Below are 20,667 nucleotides of genomic sequence, written 5' to 3'. Positions count from 1 at the left end.
CAATTGTTCATGCCGTTGGCTTGTGTTCTGTTGAATGCCACGTTCTGCGGCATGTTTAAGGTGTGAGCTTGTAAGATGCTTACCTTAGTTTAACAATAAATCCTTTCCTCGAAATGTCCGTCTCCCTGGGCACAGTTCCTATAACTGGAGTCTGGAGGAGGGGCATAGAGGGAGGAGCCAGTTCACACCCTTTGAAAGTCTTAAAGTGCCCATGTCTCTTGCGGATCCCGTCTATACCCCATGGTTCTTAATGTGACCCCAGCATCCTCTACGGACTAAGAGAAAAGAATGCCCTTGCGCACTATCCTGACTTCTCCTCCCGTCTGCTTACTTTGTGCCTTCCAACGCACAATGCGAACTACAGGTGGTGCTGCAGGGCCCACACCCTTTTACTTGCCTTACAGAACAGCTCTGGAGCTGTTACAGTGCCCAGCTGCTGCAAGAAATCAGCTTGAATGCTTCAGGGGATGGGGCATGGCCAACATGAGCCCCACACCAAAGGAGGGTGGGGGTGTTTAATGTGAACTAGGGGTCATCCAAGCACTGCAAAAGGCCGCCATGCCCTGCATGCCCCTTTTCTCTTTTCATATGCAGATGAGGGTTCCAGTCAACTTTGGCCCACTGCTTGGATAACATCACCGTATGCAAATCCGTCTGCTGCAGACCTTCCCCCAGGAATGCTTGTACTAGTTGTTGCATATGGTGCTTCAGTATTAGGCAGCCTTCCGCCCTCCCATGTTCATCTGAAAAGATGTGGTCTCCCTGCAGTTGTTGTCCCCAGACGAGAGTTCCCTTGTGCTTCCTCAGTTGAATCTCCTTAACTTGACGGGGGAGGTGCTGCCCGAGCAGCCCTCCCCAGCCCTATCCCAACTCATATTTATTTTGCATATGAGATCTCTTGATCATGAAGATTGTTCTCACAGGGTGAGGTTCATCCATTATATTTTAAAATAGGAAGGTACGAATTACATATTTGAATTGCATCTATGTGCTGGATTCAAATGTCCCCCCCCCCCTTCCTTTCTCAATTGTGCCCGTCAGCAGCTATTCTAAGGTTGCTGCCAATGGGTGTGACACATTAATTTCTTCTGTGGGGTACACTGGACTCCACAAGGATTCACATTGGGGTGTAGAGTAGGATCTTGATCTGAGGCACCAACCGGCTCAAAGCTTTTGACTGTTCCCAAGAAGCTCAGTGCATTCTCCTCTATAACCCCGCTTCCATGAACAGGGAGCTCAGTTTGTAGTTGGTGCCTTCAGTAGCAGGCCAATTAACAGGGGCCTGCCTCAGGCAGCCTATTCTTAGCTATTAATTTTGACAAGAAAAGAAGAACTTGTTTTATGAGAATCTACAAGGGCTGCAGCAGGCTAGGTCTAATAGACATCTTTACTGCAGCTTCATCACTCCCAGCGGCGCTGTATACTCCCGTGCCCTGGTTGCTGGGTCACTGCAGCGGAGGCTCCGGTTTCATCCTAAGGTCAGTCACACACACACCACCCTTCCGGATCACGAGGCCGCTGCTGAAGGGGAGCGAGGCCGTAGGGGGTGGGCCGTGTGCGCACTGCGGTGGACACTGATTACTGGGCAGCCGCTCCACTAGCCACCAGGTACAGTTAAGGAGCACAGGTCTGGGGGTTTTTCTCCTATATTAACCCAATTTTGTACTGCCCGCAGCGCATTGTGATAGGTAATAGGGCCTGATTCAGGTTGGATTGCAATCACAATAAGCGATCCAACTGCAAAAATTGCTAAGAGCATACGCATGTGCCTGCATTTTCTGCGGCACCCCGCAGAGAATGTGATCGCCTCTGCCTGTCAATCGGGGCGGGGAAGGGGGGGAGAGGTGGGTCAGCAACACTCCATTTCCAAGTCAGGGATGGAGCGGTGCGGGGGCAAGGCTTCAAAATGGGGTCTGCAACGGAGGAGACACAGGGGGCGTGGTCACAGCGACTGTATGACATCACATTCAGCCGCTGTGATCACAAAAATGGTGGCGGCTTCCTGCGCGCACATACAGTCTGCACCAGCAGGAGCCTACACCATTTTTTATGATCACGCTGAACTGCAGTGCGACTGCAATTATAGCATGGTCAAGAAGGGAGGCGTCATGCTGGGTGGCCATGCCCTGTCACTTTGCAGGAGCCAGCACCGCTCACACACTAGTCCCCGGGTGCAGCCCCCAACCCCCGGGACACCCGGAGCAACAAAATGTAGATTCAGGCCACCAGGCCACGCCCCTACCTATGAAACCATGCCTCCTTTTTACCATTGCACTGCTTATCTGCGCGCACTGCATTACAATCTCCCTCGCCACCTCTCTGGGTGTCACCAGTGATAGTGACACCTCTGCCATGCTTGTAGCAGCTGGTCCTAAGATCTACGCCTCAAACCCTGAGTGTTTGCCCTTGTGACTTGTTGATCATCATAGCGAAGCAGATGCTTACAGAAAACTGCAGGGGCTTAGATTGAAAATAAAAAAATTGATAGGGTATAAGGTAGAGAGGAGCGGGTTCGGTTCTCCGAGAACCGAATTCCCCACGAACTCCACGTGGTTTACACTGGTCCGAGGCAGGCTCGGTTGTTCCCGCCTGACTCGGAAAACCTGAACAAGGGAAAATGTCATCATCCCGCTGTCGGATTCTCGCGAGATTCGGATTCCATATAAAGAGCTGCGCGTTGCTGCCATTTTTACTCGTGCATTGAAGAGAGAGCGGAGAGGACGTGGCTATGTTCTCTCAGTGGAAATCTCAATATCAGTGCTCAGTATCAGTGGTTACTTATTGCTGCTCAGTAATACTAGTAGTGTGTCTCTCCTGCTCAGTGTCAGTTCTCAGTAGTATCCTCATCAGTGCTCAGTATCACTGTTCATTGTCTTGTGCTGCATTGTGTTGCTCAGCATAATACAGTACATTACTAATAGTCCAGTGCTGCATCTTGCTGCTCAGTGTCAGTTCTAGTATCCTCATCAGTGCTCACTATCACTGCTCATTGCATTGTGGTGTTCTGTATACTACAATAACATAGTAATATAGTAACATAGTTTTTGAGGTTGAATAGAGGCAAATTGCCCATCGTGTTCAACCTGTTTTAAGTTGTGATGATTCTACATACTTGCTGAATAATGTTTTATGACTAGTTAGCTACTATAACTCATGTTACCCCCGGATTAACCATGTTGATATTTTAAGTATTATAACCTTGGATAGCTTTTTCATTCAGAAATGTATCCATTCCTTTTTTAAATCCAATTACAGAGTCCGCCATTACCACCTTCCCTGGCAGGGAATTCCACATCCTGATTGCCCTAACAGTGAAGAAACCTTTCCTCCATTGCGTTCTGAACTTTCCTCCAGTCGCAGCGAGTGACCACGTGTTCTTTTAATAAATAATTCCTCTGATAACTCTTTGTTATGTATCTTTACATATTTGAAGATATTAATAATATCTCCTCTTAGGCACCTCTTTTCTAGTGTATAAATATTCAGCCTAGTAAGTCTTTCCTTATAGTCCAGTACTTTAAGGCCTTTAATCAATTTAGTCTTCAGGATCTCTGACACTTCCATGAGCAGCAGAGTAGTGCAATGGAAGCATGCTGGGCCCATAACCCAGAGGTCGATTGATCGAAACTATCCTCTGCTATGTGCATTTTTTTTTTTATAATTAAAGTAATCAAAAACTGGGATTGATATTTTGGCACTTTTATTTTTACTTAAAGTACAATAACTTTTATCATTTTAATTTGTTTTAATAGTATATTGACAGCATTGTTTTCTTTAAAAAATCCACTTAATTTTCTTTACCCTATTACTGAAATGGTAATTGACAAAAACAAACTACATTGTCACCAGAAGAGCAATGCAAAATGTACAAGTGATATATGAAAATCATCTTCCATCTTGAATTTCAATGATGCATTGGGACAACAATTTGTGAGAAACATCTTCACCCATAAAGAAAGATTTTCTTAATTCCTTACCTGTGTGCTGATTAGATATCACCTTGTTTTCACATTAAACAGACTTCCCCATGAGGAAGCAGCAAGGATGCAGTGACGTTTCCTGGTGTCAACCTGTATTATTTCAGTAGACATTGAAATGAGGATGCATCTTTGATGCCTTTCCAATGAAGCAAGTTTAATTCAGTAATAGGTGAAAAACCATTCCTACAAAGGTGTTAATCAGAGACTTGGCTTTGTGGACACTTTTCAGAGAGCAAATTTGTTAGCATAAACATAAAATCAGAAAATGAAGAGCTGTTTAATCACTCAATTGGATTTTTCTGCAAGCGTATTTCTTTTTCTCTGCAACCCACTGCTAAGTTGTGCTTCCTAGCTGTTCTTTTATAAAATCACTTAATCAAATCTAACTCTGATTACATCAGAGAAGGCCAGGTACCCTACACCATAAGAGGGGGTTTGAAATTTTGACTTGTCTACTTAAAGATCACCAAAATCTGATGACAAGGTCAATAACATCCCTGGGTGGGATTGAACCACCAACCCTTTGGTTAATAACCAAACACACTAACCGATTGCACCACCGAGACACTTTGCAAAAGTACATACTGACAAAGGTTAATAAGCATTCATCTAGAACGTTTCCTAGAAAACTTTAAAAAGTCAATAATCTGGAGAGTTTTTGTAAGATGTTTCTTCCATCAACCAATGAAGAAACGCATTGGTACTTTCCCATGATGAGTGAGTGCTTCAGGATCTCTTGCACTTACATGTGCAGCAGAGTACTGCAATGGAAGCATGCTGGGCCCCTTAACCCAGAGGTAGGCAGATTGAAACTATCCTCTGCTATATGCATTTTTTTTTGTTAATTAAAGTAATCCAAAACTGGGATTGATATTTTTGCTCTTTTATTTTTACTTAAAGTACAATAACTTTTACCATTTTAATTTGTTTTAATAGTATATTGACAGTATTGTTTTCTTTAAAAAATCCACTTAATTTTCTTTACCCTATTATTAAAATGGTAATTGACAAAAACAAACTACATTGTCACCAGAAGAGCAATACAAAATGTACAAGTGATATATTAAAATCATCTTTCCAGCTTGAATTTCAATGATGCATTGGGGCAACGATTTTGTGAGAAACATCTTCACCCTTAAATAAAGATTTTCTTAATTCCTTACCTGTGTGCTAATTAGATATCACCTTGTTTTCACATTAAACAGACTTCCACATGAGAAAGCAGCAAGGATGCAGTGGCGTTAATGTTTCCTGGTGTCAACCTGTATTATTTCAGTAGATATTGAAATGAGGATGCATCTTGCTGCCTTTCCAATGAAGCAAGTTTAATTTAGTAATAGGTGAAAAACCATCCCTACAAAGATGTTAATCAGATACTTGGCTTTGTGGACACTTTTCAGAGAACAAATTTGTTAGCATAAAAATAAAGCCAGAAAATGAAGAGCTGTTTAATCACTCAATTTGATTTTTTTGCCAGCATATTTCTTTTTATCTGCAAACCACTGCTAAATTGTGCTTCCTAGCTGTTTTTATAAAATCACTGAATCAAATCTAACTCTGATTACATCAGAGAAGGCCAGGTACCCTACACCATAACAGGGGTTTTTGAAATTTTGACTTGTCTACTTAAAGATCACCAAAATCTGATAACAAGGTCAATTACATCCCTGGGTGGGATTGAACCACCAACCTTTTGGTTAATAGCTGTACACACTAACTGATTGCGCCACAGCGACACTTTGCAAAAGTACATACTGACAAAGGCTAATAAGCATTCATCTAGAACGTTTCCTAGAAAAACTTTAAATAGTCAATAATCTGGAGAGTTTTTGTAAGATGTTTCTTCCATCAACCAATGAAGAAACACATTGGTACTTTCCCATGATGAGTGAGTGCTTCAGGATCTCTTGCAATTACATGTGCAGCAGAGTACTGTAATGGAAGCATGCTGGGTCCATAGCCCAGAGGTAGGCAGATTGAAACTATCCTCTGCTATATGCGTTTTTTTTTTTGTTAATTAAAGTAATCCAAAACTGGGATTGATATTTTTGCTCTTTTATTTTTACTTAAAGTACAATAACTTTTACCATTTTCATTTGTTTTAATAGTATATTGACAGTATTGTTTTCTTTCAAAAATCCACTTAATTTTCTTTACCCGATTATTAAAATGGTAATTGACAAAAACAAACTACATTGTCACCAGAAGAGCAATACAAAATGTACAAGTGATATATTAAAATCATCTTTCCAGCTTGAATTTCAATGATGCATTGGGGCAACGATTTTGTGAGAAACATCTTCACCCTTAAATAAATATTTTCTTAATTCCTTACCTGTGTGCTAATTAGATATCACCTTGTTTTCACATTAAACAGACTTCCACATGAGAAAGCACAAAGGATGCAGTGGCGTTAATGTTTCCTGGTGTCAACCTGTATTATTTCAGTAGATATTGAAATGAGGATGCATCTTGCTGCCTTTCCAATGAAGCAAGTTTAATTTAGTAATAGGTTAAAAACCATCTCTACAAATGTGTTAATCAGAAACTTGGCTTTGTGGACACTTTTCAGAGAACAAATTTGTTAGCATAAAAATAAAGCCAGAAAATGAAAAGCTGTTTAATCACTCAATTGGATTTTTTTGCCAGCATATTTCTTTTTCTCTGCAACCCACTGCTAAATTGTGCTTCCTAGCTGTTTTTATAAAATCACTGAATCAAATCTAACTCTGATTACATCAGAGAAGGCCAGGTACCCTACACCATAAGAGGGGGTTTGAAATTTTCACTTGTCTACATAAAGATCACCAAAATCTGATAACAAGGTCAATTACGTCCCTGGGTGGGATTGAACCACCAACCTTTTGGTTAATAGCCTTACACAGTAACTGATTGCGCCACAGCAACACTTTGTAAAAGTCTATACTGACAAAGGCTAATAAGCATTCATCTAGAACGATTCCTAGAAACATTTTAAAAAGTCAATAATGTGGAGAGTTTTTGTAAGATGTTTCTTCCATCAACCAATGAAGAAACACATTGGTACTTTCCCATGATGAGTGAGTGCTTCAGGATCTCTTGCACTTACATGTGCAGCAGAGTACTGTAATGGAAGCATGCTGGGTCCATAACCCAGAGGTAGGCAGATTGAAACTATCCTTTGCTATATGCATTTTTTTTTTGTTCATTAAAGTAATCCAAAACTGGGATTGATATTTTAGCTTTTATTTTTACTTAAAGTACAATAACTTTTACCATTTTAATTTGTTTTAGTGCAAATGGCATATCAGCAGTCAGCACTAACTGGTGACATGCCATTTGTACAAGTAAGCCATGTGTGACTAATATATAAACATGCTTTATTAAATAACACCTCAAACTATCATACCCAGGATTCAAACCTATAACCTGTTGAATTCTAATCAAACACCCTACCCATGGAGCTACTTGATCCTGCATCTTTTCTAACCTCCAAAAACAGATTCAGTTGCATTTTCCAGCGTGTTTTGTTTGCGCCTTTGCAAATGTCTTACATCGACAAACTTATTTAGTACTATTTTGCAAATAGGGTTACATTGTCGCAACATTGTGCTCCCTAATTGCTTGATTTTTTAAATGCAACAATTGATAAAGACACCTGATAATTGCTCTGTGGAGTCTTATTTTGTGTTTTGTGTTTAGTCTTTAGATCTGAATTTGAATGTACTTGTGAACTAACTTAATTTCCTACTTCTAAATTCATTCCTAAATTCACTACTTACATGAATCCTGTAGTTGGGCATTTTGGGACTTCGATTGTGGGCATTGTTTTGTGTCCAGACCAGCAGCAGGTGGTGTGCATTTGCTGGAAAGGCATCGAAGACCTCCGATATGCTGCATCTCCTGATGTGTGTCTCCCTCAAGTGGCTGTCAGCAAATGCCTGCTAGACACCCCATTCCAAGCTGATTGTGACATCATGGAACATGCATCATAGAACAGGCATGCTAAAACATGGGTCTTCAACCTGCGACCCTCCAGCTGCTGTGGAACTACACATCCCAGCATGCCCTGCCTCAGTTTTAGCATACCTTAATAGCAAAACTGTGGCAGGGCATGCTGGGATGTGTAGTTTCACAGCAGCTGGAGGGCCACAGGATGAAGACCCATGTGCTAGAGCCAATCCGCAGGTACATTGAATGCTAGCAAGCTGAATATTTAAATCCTTTTTGTTCCGCAGCATTCCAATGCGGAAGATTCCATGGAACCAGAGATCCTTCCATTGAGAAGGACATGCTGCCTGGATGACTACACTGTGCAAATTAAATCACGGAGCCAGTTGGCTTGTGGGTGGCTCTGGTGACTGGGTGGTTGGGTGGGTGGTGTGTCAGAAGTGGAGCGCATGCAAATGATTGTGTATCATCCAGCTAGTGAGAGAGAAAACTCATGCAGGAGTGTTCCTGCTTGTCAGTGGGTTATGCACCTTGCCAGACGTTAAATCTACATAGAGCAGCTGGAGGGGACAAGAGCAGGTTTGCAAAATATAGATAGAAGAGCATATATGCTGGCGCATTCTCCATGATTGTGTCAGCTTATGTTTTGGTGCACTGCACTTTCCTCCACTAAGTTTTAGCCATTTTTGTTAAGCTCAAGTGTAGTTGCTTCTCGGCCTTTTGGCTGTGATCTTGTATCGTGGTTGAAGGGTCTGCTGGAGGGAGGGATTGTTTTCTTCATTGGCGAAAGACCAAAGATATTCCAGGATGGAAGGCTTGGGAACACTATCTGTTTTTCAGTTGTGGAAGAGCACAGAGGTCGGATTGGACTACATTCTATAGTAAAGGATATCTTTCTATTTATTGACCCTCCCCTTATATGTGTCTGTGTTACAATAAAGCTTCGGTTTTGTGAATCCCTCACCCTCTTACACTCCACACCCATAGCCTTATTAACTGTTGTATTATTGTATACTTTAAATGTATAGTGCAGTTCATGATTTATAGTGTAGACTGGCCTGTGCTGTAGTTCTTGAACTGTACTATACCGTCAGCATTTGTATTGTGTTTTGGCTGTGCTGCAACACTGTATTTATGTGTGCAATGTTTATGTATGTTTTTTTTTTATGTCAATAAAGACTGCTTTTTCAAGCCAATATCTGAAAACAATCAATGTTTATCTTTGATGGCAATAAAAGTGGTATGATATTTGATGCTTTTGAAATCCAATATCTGATATGTCCCCTATCTGGGAACCATATATTAAATGGCTTTTCAGAAAAGGGAGATGCTTATACCAATCAGCCCCTCCCCCGTCAAGTTAAGGAGATTCAACTGAGGAAGCACAAGGGAACTCTCGTCTGGGGACAACAACTGCAGGGAGACCACATCTTTTCAGATGAACATGGGAGGGCGGAAGGCTGCCTAATACTGAAGCACCATCAAATATCAAACCATATGCAACATCTAGTACAAGCATTCCTGGGGGAAGGTCTGCAGCAGACGGATTTGCATACAGTGATGTTATCCAAGCAGTGGGCCAAAGTTGGCTGGAACCCTCATCTGCATATGAAAAGAGAAAAGGGGCGTGCAGGGCATGGCGGCCTTTTGCAGTGCTTGGATGACCCCTAGTTCTCATTAAACACCCCCACCCTCCTTTGGTGTGGGGCTCATGTTGGCCATGCCCCATCCCCTGAAGCATTCAAGCTGATTTCTTGCAGCAGCTGGGCACTGTAACAGCTCCAGAGGTGTTCTGTAAGGCAAGTAAAAGGGTGTGGGCCCTGCAGCACCACCTGTAGTTCGCATTGTGTGTTGGAAGGCACAAAGTAAGCAGACGGGAGGAGAAGTCAGGATAGTGCGCAAGGGCATCCTTTTCTCTTAGTCCGTAGAGGATGCTGGGGTCACATTAAGAACCATGGGGTATAGACGGGATCCGCAAGAGACATGGGCACTTTAAGACTATCAAAGGGTGTGAACTGGCTCCTCCCTCTATGCCCCTCCTCCAGACTCCAGTTATAGGAACTGTGCCCAGGGAGACGGACATTTCGAGGAAAGGATTTATTGTTAAACTAAGGTGAGCATCTTACCAGCTCACACCTTAAGCATGCCGCAGAACGTGGCATTCAACAGAACACAAGCCAACGGCATGAACAATTGCAGCAAAAAGCTGACCAGAACCATAACACAACATGTGTATAACCACAAGTAATAACTGCAGACACAGTATGGACTGGGACGGGTGCCCAGCATCCTCTACAGACTAAGAGAAAAGGATTTACCGGTAGGTATTAAAATCCTATTTTCTCATACGACCTAGAGGATGCTGGGGTCACATTAAGAACCATGGGGTTATACCAAAGCTCTTGAACGGGTGGAAGAGTGCGTACGACTCTGCAGCACCGAATGACCCAACTTGAGGTTATCATCGGCAGGGATGCAGTGGCGTTAATGTTTCCTGGTGTCAACCTGTATTATTTCAGTAGATATTGAAATGAGGATGCATCTTGCTGCCTTTCCAATGAAGCAAGTTTAATTTAGTAATAGGTGAAAAACCATCCCTACAAAGATGTTAATCAGATACTTGGCTTTGTGGACACTTTTCAGAGAACAAATTTGTTAGCATAAAAATAAAGCCAGAAAATGAAGAGCTGTTTAATCACTCAATTGGATTTTTTTGCCAGCATATTTCTTTTTCTCTGCAAACCACTGCTAAATTGTGCTTCCTAGCTGTTTTTATAAAATCACTGAATCAAATCTAACTCTGATTACATCAGAGAAGGCCAGGTACCCTACACCATAACAGGGGTTTTTGAAATTTTGACTTGTCTACTTAAAGATCACCAAAATCTGATAACAAGGTCAATTACATCCCTGGGTGGGATTGAACCACCAACCCTTTGGTTAATAACCAATCACACTAACCGATTGCACCACAGAGACACTTTGCAAAAGTCCATACTGACAAAGGCTAATAAGCATTCATCTAGAACGTTTCCTAGAAAAACTTTAAAAAGTCAATAATCTGGAGAGTTTTTGTAAGATGTTTCTTCCATCAACCAACGAAGAAACACATTGGTACTTTCCCATGATGAGTGAGTGCTTCAGGATCTCTTGCACTTACATGTGCAGCAGAGTACTGTAATGAAAGCATGCTGGGTTCATAACCCAGAGGTAGGCAGATTGAAACTATCCTCTGCTATATGCATTTTTTTTTGTTAATTAAAGTAATCCAAAACTGGGATTGATATTTTTTCTCTTTTATTTTTACTTAAAGTACAATAACTTTTACCATTTTAATATGTTTTAATAGTATATTGACAGTATTGTTTTCTTTCAAAAATCCACTTAATTTTCTTTACCCTATTATTAAAATGGTAATTGACAAAAACAAACTACATTGTCACCAGAAGAGCAATACAAAATGTACAAGTGATATATTAAAATCATCTTTCCAGCTTGAATTTCAATGATGCATTGGGGCAACGATTTTGTGAGAAACATCTTCACCCTTAAATAAAGATTTTCTTAATTCCTTACCTGTGTGCTAATTAGATATCACCTTGTTTTCACATTAAACAGACTTCCACATGAGAAAGCAGCAAGGATGCAGTAGCGTTAATGTTTCCTGGTGTCAACCTGTATTATTTCAGTAGATATTGAAATGAGGATGCATCTTGCTGCCTTTCCAATGAAGCAAGTTTAATTTAGTAATAGGTGAAAAACCATCCCTACAAATATGTTAATCAGATACTTGGCTTTGTGGACTCTTTTCAGAGAACAAATTAGTTAGCATAAAAATAAAGCCAGAAAATGAAGAGCTGTTTAATCACTCAATTGGATTTTTCTGCCAGCATATTTCTTTTTCTCTGCAACCCACTGCTAAATTGTGCTTCCTAGCTGTTTTTATAAAATCACTGAATCAAATCTAACTCTGATTACATCAGAGAAGGCCAGGTACCCTACACCATAACAGGGGGTTTGAAATTTTGACTTGTCTACTTAAAGATCACCAAAATCTGATAACAAGGTCAATTAAGTCCCTGGGTGGGATTGAACCACCAACCTTTTGGTTAATAGCCTTACACACTAACTGATTGCGCCACAGCGACACTTTGCAAAAGTATATACTGACAAAGGCTAATAAGCATTCATCTAGAACGATTCCTAGAAACATTTTAAAAAGTCAATAATGTGGAGAGTTTTTGTAAGATGTTTCTTCCATCAACCAATGAAGAAACACATTGGTACTTTCCCATGATGAGTGAGTGCTTCAGGATCTCTTGCACTTACATGTGCAGCAGAGTACTGTAATGGAAGCATGCTGGGTCCATAACCCAGAGGTAGGCAGATTGAAACTATCCTCTGCTATATGCATTTTTTTTGTTAATTAAAGTAATCCAAAACTGGGATTGATATTTTTGCTCTTTTATTTTTACTTAAAGTACAATAACTTTTACCATTTTAATTTGTTTTAATAGTATATTGACAGTATTGTTTTCTTTCAAAAATCCAATTAATTTTCTTTACCCGATTATTAAAATGGTAATTGACAAAAACAAACTACATTGTCACCAGAAGAGCAATACAAAATGTACAAGTGATATATTAAAATCATCTTTCCAGCTTGAATTTCAATGATGCATTGGGGCAACGATTTTGTGAGAAACATCTTCACCCTTAAATAAAGATTTTCTTAATTCCTTACCTGTGTGCTAATTAGATATCACCTTGTTTTCACATTAAACAGACTTCCACATGAGAAAACAGCAAAGATGCAGTGGCGTTAATGTTTCCTGGTGTCAACCTGTATTATTTCCGTAGATATTGAAATGAGGATGCATCTTGCTGCCTTTCCAATGAAGCAAGTTTAATTTAGTAATAGGTGAAAAACCATCCCTACAAAGATGTTAATCAGATACTTGGCTTTGTGGACACTTTTCAGAGTACAAATTTGTTATCATAAAAATAAAGCCAGAAAATGAAGAGCTGTTTAATCACTCAATTGGATTTTTCTGCCAGCATTTTTCTTTTTCTCTGCAACCCACTGCTAAATTGTGCTTCCTAGCTGATTTTTTATAAAATCACTTAATCAAATCTAACTCTGATTACATCAGAGAAGGCCAGGTACCCTACACCATAAGAGGGGGTTTGCAATTTTGACTTGTCTACTTAAATATCACCAAAATCTGATCACAAGGTCAATTACGTCCCTGGGTGGGATTGAACCACCAACGTTTTGATTAATAGCTGAACACACTAACCGATTGCGCCACAGAGACACTTTGCAAAAAGTCCATACTGACAAAGACTAATAAGCATTCATTAGAACGTTTCCTAGAAAAACTTTAAAAAGTCAATAATCTGGAGAGTTTTTGTAAGATGTTTCTTCCAGCAACCAATGAAGAAACACATTGGTACTTTTGCATGATGAGTGAGTGCTTCAGGATCTCTTGCACTTACATGTGCAGCAGAGTACTGCAATGGAAGCATGCTGGGCCCATAACCCAGAGGTAGGCAGATTGAAACTATCCTTTGCTATATGCATTTTTTTTTTTGTTCATTAAAGTAATCCAAAACTGGGATTGATATTTTAGCTTTTATTTTTACTTAAAGTACAATAACTTTTACCATTTTAATTTGTTTTAATAGTATATTGACAGTATTGTTTTCTTTCAAAAATCCACTTAATTTTCTTTACCCTATTATTAAAATGGTAATTGACAAAAACAAACTACATTGTCACCAGAAGAGCAATACAAAATGTACAAGTGATATATTAAAATCATCTTTCCAGCTTGAATTTCAATGATGCATTGGGGCAACGATTTTGTGAGAAACATCTTCACCCTTAAATAAAGATTTTCTTAATTCCTTACCTGTGTGCTAATTAGATATCACCTTGTTTTCACATTAAACAGACTTCCACATGAGAAAACAGCAAAGATGCAGTGGCGTTAATGTTTCCTGGTGTCAACCTGTATTATTTCCGTAGATATTGAAATGAGGATGCATCTTGCTGCCTTTCCAATGAAGCAAGTTTAATTTAGTAATAGGTGAAAAAACATCCCTACAAAGATGTTAATCAGATACTTGGCTTTGTGGACACTTTTCAGAGAACAAATTTGTTATCATAAAAATAAAGCCAGAAAATGAAGAGCTGTTTAATCACTCAATTGGATTTTTCTGCCAGCATTTTTCTTTTTCTCTGCAACCCACTGCTAAATTGTGCTTCCTAGCTGTTTTTTTATAAAATCACTTAATCAAATCTGATTACATCAGAGAAGGCCAGGTACCCTACACCATAAGAGGGGGTTTGCAATTTTGACTTGTCTACTTAAATATCACCAAAATCTGATTACAAGGTCAATTACGTCCCTGGGTGGGATTGAACCACCAACCTTTTGATTCATAGCTGAACACACTATCCGAAAGGAAGGGGGGGGGGGACATTTGAATCCAGCACATAGATGCAATTCAAATATGTAATTTGTACCTTCCTATTTTAAAATATAATGGATGAACTTCACCCTGTGAGAACAATCTTCATGATCAAGAGATCTCATATGCAAAATAAGTATGAGTTGGGATAGGGCTGGGGAGGGTGGCTGCTCGGGCAGCCCCTCCCCCATCAAGTTAAGGAGATTCAACTGAGGAAGCACAAGGGAACTCTCGTCTGGGGACAACAACTGCAGGGAGACCACATCTTTTCAGATGAACATGGGAGGGCGGAAGGCTGCCTAATACTGAAGCACCATCAAATATCAAACCATATGCAACAACTAGTACAAGCATTCCTGGGGGAAGGTCTGCAGCAGACGGATTTGCATACGGTGATGTCATCCAAGCAGTGGGCCAAAGTTGGCTGGAACCCTCATCTGCATATGAAAAGAGAAAAGGGGCATGCAGGGCATGGCGGCCTTTTGCGGTGCTTGGATGACCCCTAGTTCGCATTAAACACCCCCACCCTCCTTTGGTGTGGGGCTCATGTTGGCTATGCCCCAGCCCCTGAAGCATTCAAGCTGATTTCTTGCAGCAGCTGGGCACTGTAACAGCTCCAGAGCTGCTCTGTAAGGCAACTAAAAGGGTGTGGGCCCTGCAGCACTACCTGTAGTTCGCATTGTGCGTTGGAAGGCACAAAGTAAGCAGACGGGAGAAGTCAGGATAGTGCGCAAGGGCATAGAAGGGAGTGGCTCCAGAAAAGAGAAGTGGAAACAGACAGCAAACTAGGCTGGAGAGAGACCTGAGACAAAGAGATCTGAATTATACGAGAGCCGACCAGGGGAAACACAAATTATGCAATCAAGTTTCCCACATTTGGGGAAATCACAGGAGCAGCACACCCAGAGTGCAATGGGTGAGCCTTGCCCTGGGAGAAGCACCTTCATGATCATAGTATCTCACCTGGCAGGTAAGTAGGAGTTGGGCTAGAGCTGGGGAGGGTCACTGCTCGGGCACCCCCCTGTCAAGTGAAGGAGATCCAACTGAGGCAGCACAAGGGAACTCTCGAAAGAAGAACAAGGCTAGAGGAATATATGAGACAAAGAAATCTGACTTTTACCAGAGCTGACCAGAGGAAAACACAAACACAGTCCCCCACTACCACAAAAAATGCAGGCGAGTTTCCCACATTTGGGGAAATCACAGGGGTCAGCATACCCAGAATGCAATGAATGAACCTCACCCTGGGTGAACAATCTTCATGACCATGGTGTCTCCTATGCAAAATAAGTATGATTTGGGATAGGGCTGGGAGGGCCGCTGCTCAGGCACATCTCTGTCAAGTAAAGGAGATTCAACTGAGGCAGCACAAGGGAACTCTCATCTGGGGACAACAACTGCAGGGAGAACACATATTTTCAGATGAACATGGGAGGGCAGAAGGCTGCCTAATACTGAAGCACCCCCAAACAACAAACCAAATGCAACAACTAGTGCAAGCATTCCTGGGGCAAGGCCTGCAGCAGATGGATTTGCATATGGTGATGTCATCCAAGCAGTGGGTCAAAGTTGGCTTCAACCCTCATCTGCATATGAAAAGAGAAAAGGGGCGTGCAGGGCATGGCGGCCTTTTGCGGTGCTTGGATTACCCCTAGTTCGCATTAAACACCCCCACCCACCTTTGGTGTGGGGCTCATGTTGGCCATGCCCCATCCCCTGAAGCATTCAAGCTGATTTCTTGCAGCAGCTGGGCACTGTAACAGCTCCAGAGCTGCTCTTTAAGGCAAGTAAAAGATTGTGTGGGCCCTGCAGCACTACCTGTAGTTTGCATTGTGCATTGGAAGGCACAAAGTAAGCAGACGGGAGGAGAAGTCAGGATAGTGCACAAGGGTATAGAAGGGAGGGGCTCAAGATAAAAGAAGTGGAAACAGACAGCAAACTAGGCTGGAGAAAGACCTGAGACAAAGAGATCTGAATTATACGAGAGCCGACCAGAGGAAACACAAATTATGCAGTCAAGTGTCCCACATTTGGGGAAATCGTAGGAGCAGCACACCCAGAGTGCAATGGGTGAGCCTTGCCCTGGGAGAAGCACCTTCCTGATCATAGTATCTCACCTGGCAGGTAAGTAGGAGTTGGGCTAGAGCTGGGGAGGGTCGCTGCTCGGGCACCCCCCTGTCAAGTGAAGGAGATCCACCTGAGGCAGCACAAGGGAACTCTCGAAAGAAGAACAAGGCTAGAGGAAAAATCTGAGACAAAGAAATCTGAGTTTTAACAGAGCTGACCAGAGGAAAGCACAAACACAGTCCCCCACTACCACAAATAATGCAGTCGAGTTTCCCACATTTGGGTAAATCACAGGGGTCAGCATACCCAAAATGCAATGAATGAACCTCACCCTGGGAGAACAATCTTCATGACCATGGTATCTCCTATGCAAAATAAGTATGATTTGGGATAGGGCTGGGGAGGGCCGCTGCTCATGCACATCTCTGTGAAGTAAAGGAGATTCAACTGAGGCAGCACAAGGGAACTCTCATCTGGGGACAACAACTGCAGGGAGAACACATATTTTCAGATGAACATGGGAGGGCAGAAGGCTGCCTAATACTGAAGCACCCCCAAACAACAAACCAAATGCAACAACTAGTGCAAGCATTCCTGGGGGAAGTTCTGCAGAAGACGGATTTGCATACGGTGATGTCATCCAAGCAGTGGGCCAAAGTTGGCTGGAACCCTCATCTGCATATGAAAAGAGAAAAGGGGTATGCAGGGCATGGCGGCCTTTTGCGGCGCTTGGATGACCCTTAGTTCGCATTAAACACCCCCACCCTCCTTCGGTGTGGGGCTCATGTTGGCCATGCCCCATCCCCTGAAGCATTCAAGCTGATTTCTTGCAGCAGCTTGGCACTGTATCAGCTCCAGAGCTGCTCTGTAAGGCAAGTAAAAGGGTGTGGGCCCTGCAGCACTACCTGTAGTTTGCATTGTGCATTGGAAGGCACAAAGTAAGCAGACAGGAGGAGAAGTCAGGATAGTGCACAAGGGTATAAAAGCGAGTTTCCCACATTTGGGAAAATCACAGGGGTCAGCATACCCAGAATGCAATGAATGAACCTCACCCTGGGAGAACAATCTTCATGACCATGGTATCTCCTATGCAAAATAAGTATGATTTGGGATAGGGCTGGGGAGGGCCGCTGCTCAGGCACATCTCTGTCAAGTAAAGGAGATTCAACTGAGGCAGCACAAGGGAACTCTCATCTGGGGACAACAACTGCAGGGAGAACACATATTTTCAGATAAAAATCTTGGTCATGCTCTGGTTTCTCTTCAGAACGAACAAATCTTTCGCCTTTTATTAAAGATTTCCGTGGAGAGGAGCAAAACCGAGTTTTATCTCAATTTTTGCATGCCCCATCTTTTTGGGGTTTCTTTTATCGGTTTAAAGATAGAATGAGTGTGCTTTAATGTAAGCTCATTTGCATAGAAATGACAGTAAATGTTTGTTTCTTTTCAAACAGAACTTTCTTGACCATGCTACTTGCTTGAAAGATCTGGGAGCACATGGAATACAGTACAAACCATGCTTATAGCAAGGAGAAGCCAGGTGAGAAATCTGCTTACTTTCAAGTTGGGCGCTCACTTTGATCTGAATGAGGACTGCTGGCACAGCATTTAGGCGACAGGTGGAATCTTGGTCATGCTCTGGTTTCTCTTCAGAACGAACAAATCTTTCGCCTTTTATTAAAGATTTCTGTGGAGAGGAGCAAAACTGAGTTTTATCTCAATTTTTGCATGCCCCATATTATTGGGGTTTCTTTTATCAGTTTCTTGTTAGCTTTAATGTAAGTTTATTTGCATAACAATGACTATAAATGTCTGTTTCTTTTCAAGCAGAACTTTCTTGACCATTCTAATTGCTTGAAAGATCTGGGAGCACATGGAAAAGAGTACAAACCATGCTTATAGCAAGGGGAAGCCTGGTGAGAAATCTGCTTTCTTTCTTTCAAATTGGGTGCTCACTTTGCGCTGAATGAGGACTGCTGGCATGGCACTCAGGCGACAGGTGGAATCTTAGTCATACTCTGGTTTCTCTTCAAAACGAACAGATCTTTCGCCTTTTACTAAAGATTTCCGTGGAGAGGAGCAAAACTGAGTTTTATCTCAATTTTTGCATGCTCCGTCTTATTGGGGTTTCTTTTATCGGTTTAAAGATAGAACGAGTGTGCTTTAATGTAAGCTCATTTGCATAGAAATGACAGTAAATGTTTGTTTCTTTTCAAACAGAACTTTCTTGACTATACTAATTGCTTGAAAGATCTGGGAGCACATGGAAAAGAGTACAAACCATGTTTATAGCAAGGGGAAGCCTGGTGAGAAATCTGCTTTCTTTCTTTCAAATTGGGTGCTCACTTTGAGCTGAATGAGGACTGCTGGCATGGCACTCAGGCGACAGGTGGAATCTTGGTCATGTTCTGGTTTCTCTTCAGAACGAACAAATCTTTCGCCTTTTACTAAAGATTTCCGTGGAGAGGAGCAAAACTGAGTTTTATCTCAATTTTTGCATGCCCCATCTTATTGGGGTTTTATTTTATCGGTTTAAAGATAGAACGAGTGTGCTTTAATGTAAGCTCATTTGCATAGAAATGACAGTAAATGTTTGTTTCTTTTCAAACAGAACTTTCTTGACCACACTAATTGCTTGAAAGATCTGGGAGCACATGGAAAAGAGTACAAACCATGTTTATAGCAAGGGGAAGCCTGGTGAGAAATCTGCTTTCTTTCATTCAAATTGGGTGCTCACTTTCAGCTGAATGAGAACTGCTGGCATGGCACTCAGGCGACAGGTGGAATCTTGGTCATGCTCTGGTTTCTCTTCAGAACTAACAAATATTTCGCCTTTTATTAAAGATTTCCGTGGAGAGGAGCAAAACTGAGTTTTATCTCAATTTTTGCATGCCCCATATTATTGGGGTTTCTTTTATCAGTTTAAAGACAGAACGAGTGTGCTTTCTTGTTAGCTTTAATGTAAGTTTATTTGCATAACAATGACAGTAAATGTTGTTTCTTTTCAAACAGAACTTTCTTGACCATGCTACTTGCTTAAAGGTCTGGGAGCACATGGAAAACAGTACAAACCATGCAGTATCACAAGAGCCTTTATTTGATCTTTCATGAAGATAGAGCAGAATTGAGGACACGTCAACAATTTCTGCCGAAGGTGGTTCATCTTTCCACATGGTGCCTTTGGCCACTGACACCTTCGTTGAGTCAAAGTCTCTGGCTGTGGTCAGAACTTTGAAAATGTATGTCACCAGAACGGTTCAGATTAGGAAAACAGAGGCTCTGTTTGTCCTGTATGCTCCCAACAGGATTTGGTGTCCTGCTTCCATGCAGACCATTATGCGCTGGATCTGTGGTAAGATTCAGCATGCTCGTTCCACGGCAGGATTGCCGTTACTGAAGTAGGTGAAGACCCATTCTACTAGAAAGGTGGGTTCATCCTTGGCAGCTGGTCGGGGAGTCTCGGCATTGCAACTTTGCCGAGCAGCTATTTAGTAAACACTTTTGCTAAGTTTTACAAGTTTGATACCTTGGCTGATGATAACCTTAAGTTGGGTCATTCGGTGCTGCAGAGTCGTACGCACTCTCCCACCCGTTCAAGAGCTTTGGTATAACCCCATGGTTCTTAATGTGACCCCAGCATCCTCTAGGTCGTATGAGAAAATAGGATTTTAATACCTACCGGTAAATCCTTTTCTCTTAGTCTGTAGAGGATGCTGGGCACCCGTCCCAGTCCATACTGTGTCTGCAGTTATTACTTGTGGTTATACACATGTTGTGTTATGGTTCTGGTCAGCTTTTTGCTGCAATTGTTCATGCCGTTGGCTTGTGTTCTGTTGAATGCCACGTTCTGCGGCATGTTTAAGGTGTGAGCTGGTAAGATGCTCACCTTAGTTTAACAATAAATCCTTTCCTCGAAATGTCCGTCTCCCTGGGCACAGTTCCTATAACTGGAGTCTGGAGGAGGGGCATAGAGGGAGGAGCCAGTTCACACCCTTTGAAAGTCTTAAAGTGCCCATTTCTCTTGCGGATCCCGTCTATACCCCATGGTTCTTAATGTGACCCCAGCATCCTCTACGGACTAAGAGAAAAGAATGCCCTTGCGCACTATCCTGACTTCTCCTCCCGTCTGCTTACTTTGTGCCTTCCAACGCACAATGCGAACTACAGGTGGTGCTGCAGGGCCCACACCCTTTTACTTGCCTTACAGAACAGC

General features: G+C 41.9%; 9 non-coding genes and 1 pseudogene across 9 annotated transcripts; 5 read left to right on the top strand and 5 right to left on the bottom strand.

The window, feature by feature from the left end:
- Positions 1 to 15,202: 15,202 nt before the first annotated feature.
- On the bottom strand, positions 15,203 to 15,365 carry LOC135044470 (U1 spliceosomal RNA). Its single transcript, XR_010237061.1, has one exon. It is a non-coding gene; the product is annotated as a U1 spliceosomal RNA (small nuclear RNA).
- Positions 15,366 to 15,517: 152 nt separating this feature from the next.
- Positions 15,518 to 15,681, bottom strand: LOC135045077 (U1 spliceosomal RNA). The gene has a single exon (XR_010237610.1). It is a non-coding gene; the product is annotated as a U1 spliceosomal RNA (small nuclear RNA).
- A 675-nt stretch (positions 15,682 to 16,356) lies between these two features.
- Positions 16,357 to 16,519, bottom strand: LOC135045242 (U1 spliceosomal RNA). Its single transcript, XR_010237769.1, has one exon. It is a non-coding gene; the product is annotated as a U1 spliceosomal RNA (small nuclear RNA).
- A 153-nt stretch (positions 16,520 to 16,672) lies between these two features.
- Positions 16,673 to 16,836, bottom strand: LOC135044964 (U1 spliceosomal RNA). Its single transcript, XR_010237500.1, has one exon. It is a non-coding gene; the product is annotated as a U1 spliceosomal RNA (small nuclear RNA).
- A 593-nt stretch (positions 16,837 to 17,429) lies between these two features.
- On the bottom strand, positions 17,430 to 17,557 carry LOC135044595 (U1 spliceosomal RNA; annotated as a pseudogene).
- Positions 17,558 to 17,701: 144 nt separating this feature from the next.
- Positions 17,702 to 17,817, top strand: LOC135044709 (U5 spliceosomal RNA). Its single transcript, XR_010237250.1, has one exon. It is a non-coding gene; the product is annotated as a U5 spliceosomal RNA (small nuclear RNA).
- A 270-nt stretch (positions 17,818 to 18,087) lies between these two features.
- LOC135044750 (U5 spliceosomal RNA) lies at positions 18,088 to 18,203 on the top strand. Its single transcript, XR_010237290.1, has one exon. It is a non-coding gene; the product is annotated as a U5 spliceosomal RNA (small nuclear RNA).
- A 264-nt stretch (positions 18,204 to 18,467) lies between these two features.
- LOC135044675 (U5 spliceosomal RNA) lies at positions 18,468 to 18,583 on the top strand. Its single transcript, XR_010237216.1, has one exon. It is a non-coding gene; the product is annotated as a U5 spliceosomal RNA (small nuclear RNA).
- A 274-nt stretch (positions 18,584 to 18,857) lies between these two features.
- On the top strand, positions 18,858 to 18,973 carry LOC135044653 (U5 spliceosomal RNA). Its single transcript, XR_010237194.1, has one exon. It is a non-coding gene; the product is annotated as a U5 spliceosomal RNA (small nuclear RNA).
- Positions 18,974 to 19,248: 275 nt separating this feature from the next.
- On the top strand, positions 19,249 to 19,364 carry LOC135044787 (U5 spliceosomal RNA). Its single transcript, XR_010237326.1, has one exon. It is a non-coding gene; the product is annotated as a U5 spliceosomal RNA (small nuclear RNA).
- Positions 19,365 to 20,667: the final 1,303 nt, after the last annotated feature.

The sequence above is a fragment of the Pseudophryne corroboree genome, unplaced genomic scaffold (assembly GCF_028390025.1).
Source record: "Pseudophryne corroboree isolate aPseCor3 unplaced genomic scaffold, aPseCor3.hap2 scaffold_90, whole genome shotgun sequence".
Classification (NCBI taxonomy): Eukaryota; Metazoa; Chordata; class Amphibia; order Anura; family Myobatrachidae; genus Pseudophryne; species Pseudophryne corroboree.
Note: the sequence above shows the minus strand (reverse complement) of the source record. Positions and strands in the feature narration are given on the sequence as shown.